The sequence below is a fragment of the Tupaia chinensis genome, unplaced genomic scaffold (assembly GCF_000334495.1).
Source record: "Tupaia chinensis unplaced genomic scaffold, TupChi_1.0 Scaffold000633_1, whole genome shotgun sequence".
Classification (NCBI taxonomy): domain Eukaryota; kingdom Metazoa; phylum Chordata; class Mammalia; order Scandentia; family Tupaiidae; genus Tupaia; species Tupaia belangeri.
In genome coordinates this window covers 683,011-691,726 of record NW_006160153.1, presented here as the reverse complement: position 1 = coordinate 691,726, position 8,716 = coordinate 683,011, and positions in this window count along the sequence as shown.

The window sequence follows — 8,716 nt, the reverse complement described above, 5'->3', positions numbered from 1 at the left end:
ATTCCATTCATGAAGCAGAGCCCTTATGACCCAATCACCTCCCAAAGGCCCTAACTCCTTTTTAGAATTGTATTAGTTACCAAAGGACATGTGTGCTCACGACAGAGAGAGAGAGAGAGAAAGTGAGAGAGAGAGAAAGCATCCCATGAGGGAACATGGTCATGCCACAATGCCTTTTTCTCCATGTGTTTTTGAAGCCACCAGGGCCAGGATTCAAACCATAATCACTCATGTGGGATCCAGCTCCCAATGCACTGCTCTTAATCACTGCACCATAGAGTTGGCTTAGGTTCAACTATTTTTTTTTAATTTGATAGCAAACACACACTCACCAGAGAGAAACAGAGAAAAAGTGAGAAAGCATCCCTATGGGGGATGGTCACATCACAATTCCTTCTTTTGTATTTCTCCTTTTGGGATTTTGGACATATATGCACACACACCCAGTGGGTCTCAGGCTCAAATCACAAAGTCAGCATGTGGGATCCAGCCATCTTAACCACCACCCCACTGGCTGGCCCCAGGCTCTGACTCATATTTTGGTTTTTGTTTGTTTGTTTGTTTGCTTTGTTTTAAGGTTTTTGCTATAGGGCACGTGCACTTGCCTAAGAAAGACAGAGAAACAGTGATAGGGAAAGTGAGAAATCATCCTCCTCAGGGGGCATGGCCATATCACAATCCCTTCTCCTCCATTCTCTTCCTGGGATTTTGGGCACACATGCACATGTCACTGCCATGATTTTCAAGCTGCCAGGTCCAAGACTCAAACCATGGTTGGCCGTGTGTGAGTTCAGCACCTTAACCCCCCTGCCACTTGCTACTCCTACTAGGCCCCAACTCTTAATACCATCACCCTGGAGGTTAGGTTTCAACAGATGGATTAGGTGGGGTCAGCAGAGGGGATACAAGTATTCAAAGGACATCAATTATTCTTTGTTAAAATAGAAAGTCTCCCAAACACTTAAAACCATCATTCATTTGCACATTAGTGTGAAATTATTTTATGTTTATTATAAACATACTACTGATTATTGAGAAGGGTGTATTAATAGCATATTGAGGATCACTCCTGCTAAAGTGACTCATGCTACATTTTTATCTAGAAAAGTTCAGAGGGCAAGAATATTACTGAGAATCCTCGGGTGCTATTTTAAATATCTTTTCTATCATATTTCATTGAAATTTTTGTTGAGATTATTATAGAGTCACATGTAAGTGTAAGAAACAATATGTAGAGATCCCATGTACCCTTTACCCTGTTGCCCTAATGAGAATATCATCAAAACTGTAGCTGAATGTCACAAGATAACTGACATTGACAAAGTCTATAGATCTTATTCAGATTTCTCTAAGTTTATTTGTATGTGTTTATACACCTGTGTATACACACCTGTGTATGTATTTAATTCTACACAGACTTATCACGTATAGGTTCATGCATTCATCACTACAGTCAAGATACAGAATAGTATTACTGCCACAAGGATTCCTCATGTTGCCCTTTATAACCAGACCCCCTCCCTGCTTAAACTGTGCTTAGCAACTAGCAAACACAAAAGTGTTCCCCATCTCCAATTTTTTTTTTTTCAAAACTCTCATGAAAATGAAATTACACAGTAAGCAACCTTTCAGATTTGGCTTTTTCAACTCGACAAACTGGAGATTTACCTGGGTTTCATCACTACAGTCAAGATACAGAATAGTATTACTGCCACAAGGATTCCTCATGTTGCCCTTTATAACCAGACCCCCTCCCTGCTTAAACTGTGCTTAGCAACTAGCAAACACAAAAGTGTTCCCCATCTCCAATTTTTTTTTTTTCAAAACTCTCATGAAAATGAAATTACACAGTAAGCAACCTTTCAGATTTGGCTTTTTCAACTCGACAAACTGGAGATTTACCTGGGTTGAGTGTATTAACTCCACCAACTGGAGGCTTATCTGGGTTATGTGTATTAACCATTCATTCCTTTTTATTTCTGAGTAATATTTCAGAGTATATTTGTACCACTTGTATTAAACCTGTCACTCATTAAAGGACATCTATTTTCAGTTTATGGCGATTACGAATAAAGTTGCCACCAACATTTGTATACAGATTTTTCTGTGTGAACTTATTGCTTAATTTTTATGGAATAAATGATGAAGAGTACAATTGTTGTGCCATATGATAACTACATGTTTAGTGCTATAAGAAACTACCAAACTATCAGAGTTCTGTACTATTTTACATTCCCACCAGCAATATACAGATTTCTCCACATGTCCATCAGCATTTGCTACTGTCACTATTTTAATTTTAGCCATTTTAATGAAATAATATCTTACTGGGGTTTCAATTTGCACCTCCCTAATAGTTAATGATGTCAAACTTTTCACATGCTTATGGGCCATGCATATATTCTCATTGGTGTATTTTCTGTTTTGCCTTTTACCTGTTCTCTAAATAGGTTGTGTATTTGCTTTGTTTTTGCTTTTTTGTTTCATACTGTTGAGTTGATGTTTCTTCACATACTCTAGATAAAAAGTCCTTTGTCAGATGTGTGATTTGTAAATATTTTCTTTCACTCTAAAACTTGCCTTTTCACCCTCTTATCATGGTCTTGCACAGAGCAAAAAATTTTAATTCTAGTAAGGTTCAATTTTTCTTGTTATGAATCTGGTTTTGATGTTAAGTCTAAGAACTTAATATCTAGCCCTAGATACCAAAGATTTTCCTCTGTGTTTTTGTAAAAGCTTTATAATTTGTGTTTTATATTTATCTCCATAATTTGAATTAATTTTTAATGAAATATAAGTATTATGCATAGATCCACCTTATTTTTTCCCTTTTAAAATTTTATTTTATAATTAGTTATTTACATTTAATTACTGTACATTTTTTTGTACAATACCACATGCTTTTCCAAAGAATGCATTAAGTATGTTATAATCAAATCAATATTATCATATGCTTTATTTTCAGCAAAAAATTTATTTATTTTTATTTTTTACTTACTTACTTATCCAACTCCTCCAGTATGATTTATTGAAAATACTATATTTTCTGGAACCAGCAGTTACCATAATGGCTATGTTGCTGGACTCCCATGTAGTCGACTGTGGTTCAAGTCACTGACCCAGTGGCTTAAACTCACGCCGGGCATGTATGCGTGTGTGCCCAAGATCCCGAGAGGCGAATGGAGGAGAAGGGGTTGTGGTGTGGCCATCCACCCTGGGGGGTGATTTCTCACTTTCTGTCTCTCTGTCTCTCTCTGTCTTTCTGGCGAGCACACGCACCCTATAGCAAAAACCTCTTCCAAAAAAAAAAAAACTATATTTTTCTTGTTGAATTGACTTTACATATATTTCAAAAATTAGCTGGGGACATCTTACTATGGATCTATTTCTGAATTTCCTATACTGTTTTCTTAAGTTATTAAGCTATAGCTTAACTCCACCTCTTTATGAGTTGCTTTCTGTTCGTTTACTCTGGTTCTTGTCAGCTGTTCTCTTGCCTTCCAGGGGGAAACTTGAATATTCTGTTGGATTCTTTCTTGATTTTTTTTTAATAGCTTTTGTCATTATGGTTGTTGTATATTTGTTTTGTTGTTTTGAGTGTATGTCCTTAAATATCTTTATAGTTGTTGTTCTGGCTATGACAACATATATATGTGGTTTATCCTAATCCATGGATATCAATATTTTATCACTTTAACTGAAGTGTAAAATTTATTTTATTTCAGGGACCAACAGATGGCATAAACATTGCTGGGCTCCCATGTAGCTGACCACTGTTTGAGTACCAGACCTAGTGACTTAAAACTCAGTCAGGTCAGTATGCGTGTGTACCCAAAATGCCAAGAGGAGAATGGAGGAGGAGGGATTGCGGTGTGGCCATCCTCCCAGGAGCAAGGTGATTTCTCACTTTCTGTCTCTCTGTCTCTATCACTCTGGCAAGTACATGTGCCCTATACCAAAAATCTCTTAAAAAATAATAAATAAATAAAATAATCTTGCTGCTATGGATGTTCCTTTACCCTATTTTGAATAGCATTATCCTAAGTGTCAGATGGTTATATAATTTTGTTTCAGTCATGAAATATGATTTGCAAAATTGATGAGACAAAAGATGGCCTATTGACTGTACTTCTATCTGTTCTTTCCATTTTTTTTTCTTTCTTTCTGTTCTCCAAATTTTCTTATTTCAGTATCTCCTGTCTGTTTTATAAAGTTCTGTCAGTCTATTTCTAAGGGTACTTATGCTAGGGACATAGTTTTTTAATTTTTAGTTTTTCTTCATCTGAGAGTTTCTTCATTTTCCCTTCATTTCAGAAGGGTATTTTTATCAGACACAGAAGTCACAGATGACACATTTTCTTCTTTCAGCAAGTGAAAAATATATACCACTTCTTCAGCCTCCACATCTTCTGACTGAGAAATCTGCTGTCATTTAAATTGGGGTTTCCCCTATAGTTAATTCATCATTGCTCTTCAAGAATTTTTCTTAGTAATGTCTTTGTCTTGACTAATATGCAAGGTATTCCTTCTGGAAAAAGAAATGTAATACACTGTAAAGATATATGTGATTCAATGTAATATAACCAAGATTATGATAATAATTTTTAAAAAGTGTGGGGGGGGATTTTTTCTTTGACTTTTTTTCCCAGAAGTCTAAATACGATGTATATTTCCTCAGGTTTATCCTATTGGAGGGTTGCTCAGATTCTTGAATCTGTAGATTTGGGTATTTCATTTTATATGGGGTAGTCATCAGCCATTATTGCTCTGAATACTACCTAGCCCAGTTTTCTTGTGACTCCTTAGAAACACAGATGACATGAATCTAAGAATTTGGTTATAGTTCGCAAGTCCCTGAGCCTTTGGTTATTTTTTTAAGTCTATTTTATTTCAGTTGTTTAGATTGGGTAAGTTCTATCAATTTGTCTTTATTTCACTGGCACTATCTTTTGATATCACCACTCTCCTATTGATCCCATCCCACAAGTTCTTTTATTTTGACCATTGTATTTTCTAGCTTTATCCTTTCCATTAGGTTCTTTTTTATACAACTTCCAATTCTTGTGGAGGTTTTCTGTTTCTTACTTTGCTGTTACTGTTGTTGGTAAGGTTTTTTTTTCCCATAGGGCACATGTGCTTGCCCGAGAGGAGAGAGACAGAAAGAGAATGTGCACTCACTGGGTAGAGAGACAGTAAGAGGGAAAGAGAGAAATCATTCCTCAGGAGAGATGGCCATGCTGCAATTCCTTCTCCTCCATTCTCCTCCTGGGATTTTGGACCCTCATGCATACCTCCCAGTATGATTTTCAAGCCTCCAGGTTTGGGACTTGAAGCATGGTCAGCCATGTGAGTCCAGCTCCTCATCACCTGCTGGCCCATTTATTTTTGAATTGGTTTCAAAAGAATTTGTAACTTATCATTGAAGCATTTTTCTGGTGGCTACTTTAAAATCCTAATCAGATAATTATAATGTCTGATTTCTCTGGGTGTTTTCATCAGTTGTCTGTCTTTTGCCACTCAAGTTATATAGGTAATGAATCCCACATGGCCAACTTGATGGTTTAAATTCTGTACCTAGCAGCTTGAAAATCATGCCAAGAATGTCTGTCTGCATGCATGCCCAGAATCCCAAGAATAAAAAGGAGAAGAAGGGATTGCAGTATGATTATCCTTCCTGGGGGTTATTTGAAACTTTTCCTCTCTGTGTCTTTCTCTGTCACTCTTCAGGGAGAGTACATGCCGAATGGCCAAAAACAAAACAAAACAAAACAAAACAAAAACAAAAAAAAGAAAGAAAACCTCCATTTATATCACAATTTTGTTCAAAACCTTGTAAGCACTTTAAATTCCATTAAGAGAAAAGCCAAAGTCCTTCCAATGGGGAAAAAATTAACAAAATAAAAAACAACAAGAAAAGATATAATTTGCCCTTGTTTTACAATGACTTCTCTGGTCTTGTATCTATTATGATCCATCTCCTACCAACTGGGGTCTATCAATATTTTTATTATTATTACTCCAGCCAATAGGCCTCTTTGCTATATATCAAACTATCCTAGAATTTACATACTTACTAATTATTTTACCTAGAATATTCTACCTCTAGAAAGTCGTGTGGTTCTCCCTAGAACCTTTATATCTCTGCTCAAATGTTAGCTTATCTGGCTTAGCCATGGTGATATAACTGCTAAGACACTGAGTTCTGCTGGCTGAGACAACATGAGAGGCCCAGATTTGATCCCTGTTCCAAAATAAAGTTGAGTACAGTAGCATATATCTGTAATCCCAGTGACTTGGTAGGTTAAGGCAGGAGGATCATGAGTTTGAGGCTAGCCTGAGCAGCACAGAAAGACCCTGTATTGTGAAAGAATCAGGCATAGTGTCATATGCCTAGTGTCCCAGCTGGAGGCTGAAGCGAGAGAATTCAGGACATGATGAGAGCCTGTCTTAAAATAAATAAATAAGGGGGAACCAGCAGTTAGCGTAATGGCTGTGTCGCTGGACTCCCACGTAGTCGACCACGGTTTGCGTCCCGGACCCGGTGGCTTAAAACTCACGCCGGGCGCGTGTGCGTGCGTGCCCAAGATCCCGAGAGGAGAATGGAAGAGAAGGGATTGCGGCCTGACCATCCCCTCTGGGGGGTGATTTCTCGCTCTCTGTCTCTATGTCTCTCTCTGTCTGTCTGGCAAGCACACGTGCCCTAGAGCAAAAACCTCTCAAAAATAAATAAATAAATAAATAAAAGAAAAATAAATAAATAAGGGACCAGCAGTTACCATAATGGCTATGTTGCTGGACTCCCCTGTAGTTGACCACAGTTCACGTCCTGGACCCGGTGGTTTAAAACCCATGCCAGGCGTGTGTGCATGCATGTCCAAGATCCTAAGAGGAGAACGGAGAAGAAGGAATTGTGCTGTGGCCAACCCCCCTGGGGGGGGATTTCTCGCTTTCTGTCTCTCTGTCTCTCTCTCTGTCTAGCGAGCGTGCGTGCCCTATAGTAAAGACCTCTCCAAATAAATAAATAAATAAATAAATAAATAAATAAAATATTAAAAATCACCTTATCCGAGATAGCTTCCCTGAGCACCTACATAAAATAGTTACTATCACTCCCCGCCCAAGCTCATCACTTGTCACACTCAGTGGACATGTCATCTGACTTACTATGCGTTTAGGCAATTGTTGTAATGTACCTGACACTTAGTAGATATTCAATAAAACTGCGCTAAATAATGAACAAATCACAAAATGCACATTCACATACATAGATTTGACCTCATTTATTGTGGGTTGGAATGGTTACAGCAAACTGCTAGTGGGAAAGAACACACCCAAAATAAAAGCTGCACAAAACATAGGAAAAGCTATACCTAAAGGGAGTCCCCAGCCCAGTGAACACTCAGAAGCAGATTTTTATCACCCACCAGTCCTCATAAACTATAAACTGAACAAGGAAGTCCTGCCCTGCAGGTTCATAATGCTTGTGTGGGCTTCTTTTGCCTAAGTGACCCTTTCATAGAAGAATTTCTGGTACATAGGATAATCAGTACAGCTTTAAAAGACAAAGAGTTGGGGCCAGATAGAGTGGTGGTTAAGGTGCTGAATTCCCACATGGCAAACTGTAGTTCAAGTCCTGGACCTGGAGGCTTGAAAATCACTCCAGGCACGTGTGTGTGTGTGTGTGTGTGTGTGTGTGTGTGCATGCACGCACATGTGTGCGCGCCCAAAATCCTAGCAGGAGAATGGAGGAAAAGGAATGGAAGTGTGGCCATCCCCCCCAAGGGGTGATTTCTCACTTTCCCTCACACTATCTCTCTCAGACAAGAGCACATACTCTATGGTGGAAATAATAAAAACAAACTAAAACAAAAACAAAACAAAATACAAAACAAAGTCATTTTCCAGACAGCCTATATTTACAAGTTCATACAGGGGACTATACTATAATGAAAAATAATAATAATAAATACTTACATAGTATTCCAACTTGATGAGCACTATATTAATTCACACAATCCCTACTACAACATTTGAGGAAATGCTATTATTATCCTCCTTCTCTATACCGAAAAACCAAGAGAGATTAAATCACTTACCTGTAGTCATACAGCTCATACGTGATAGAGCTGGGATTCAAACACAGGCAGGTGAGTTTCAGAGTCTATACTTTTAACTACTGTCCTGTACTGCAAAAGAAGCAATCTAAACAGTTCCTTCCTTACACAGCAACATAAAAGAACATAACCCAAGGGCAAATAAAAGGATAAATACCTAAGTTCATTTCAAGCTTATTTCCCCTAAACTCCAATTTGAATTTGACCTTTAAGCAAAAGTTATATTTATACACATTTAAATGTATGTAACTAAACGTGAGAAGCCTATACAGATTCTTGAAAGTAACAAGTTTTTTTCTGTTATTTGTACCATATGATGTATTTAGAATAGAATCCATTGCCAAAGGAGGAAGTTACCTCGTGTGTGTCATGTTAACGTCAGGTTCTACACTGTCATCATTAATGATCAATTTAGCAAAAGTAACACCACCACTCTTTCAGAATGACTGTATTGTTGGGTTATGTGAAATTGCCCGTATTTGACCATTTTTAACCTACAATTATGGCGATTTCATATGGTTCAATGTAATAGATTCAGTGTTCCTTGCCTTTTTTTTTCTTTTTAGAATCAGGGTTTTTTTTTTTATTTTTTTTATTCATGG